Source organism: Solanum tuberosum, unplaced genomic scaffold, assembly GCF_000226075.1.
Source record: "Solanum tuberosum cultivar DM 1-3 516 R44 unplaced genomic scaffold, SolTub_3.0 scf00102, whole genome shotgun sequence".
NCBI lineage: Eukaryota > Viridiplantae > Streptophyta > Magnoliopsida > Solanales > Solanaceae > Solanum > Solanum tuberosum.
In genome coordinates, this window is record NW_006239028.1 from 644,981 (window position 1) to 645,654 (window position 674).

The following is a 674-nucleotide window of genomic DNA, read 5'->3' on the forward strand; positions in this document are numbered from 1 at the left end:
GCGCCATCCCCACCATCCCACCCTCCCCAAAAAAAAATTAAGTTTATTTTTAAAAAATACTTTCAATTTCAATTCATATTTTCTACCCTCTAGTAAAAATAAAAGATATTTTCTCAAAAATAATTTTCATTCAAAAATCAAACACTCTTTTCCGGAAAATATTTTCTAGTCACTAACCAAACATGAAAAAATAAGTCAAAAATACTTGTTTTCCAGGAAAACATTTTCCTTCATACCAAACACACCCTAAGTGTGTATTTTACTAAACTAATTTTAGACTTTGTTAATAATGTTTCATAACTTTGAGTTTGACTCCTATTACAAATCAATTTGAGTGTGTCTCACGTGAATTATCACGTAGAACTTGTATGTGTACTTGTTTAACTTTATATAAGTTTAAGTGACAATTTATACACACTCAAAATTGAATGACATAAATATTGAAGTAAGTTAAAAAAACACGTTTATTTATTAGACATAACATTTTTCACTCAATAACAACTTTATGCCCCCTATCATTCATTTTGCAAGTCAATGGAAACTGTGGCCACCTCATAAATATTTTGTTGCCGTGGATCAATTTTCAACATATGATTTGATCGTAATAATCTAATGATGTAATCAGTTTTTATTTTGCTATTTAAGCTATATTCAATTTTTTCAAAATATTTAAC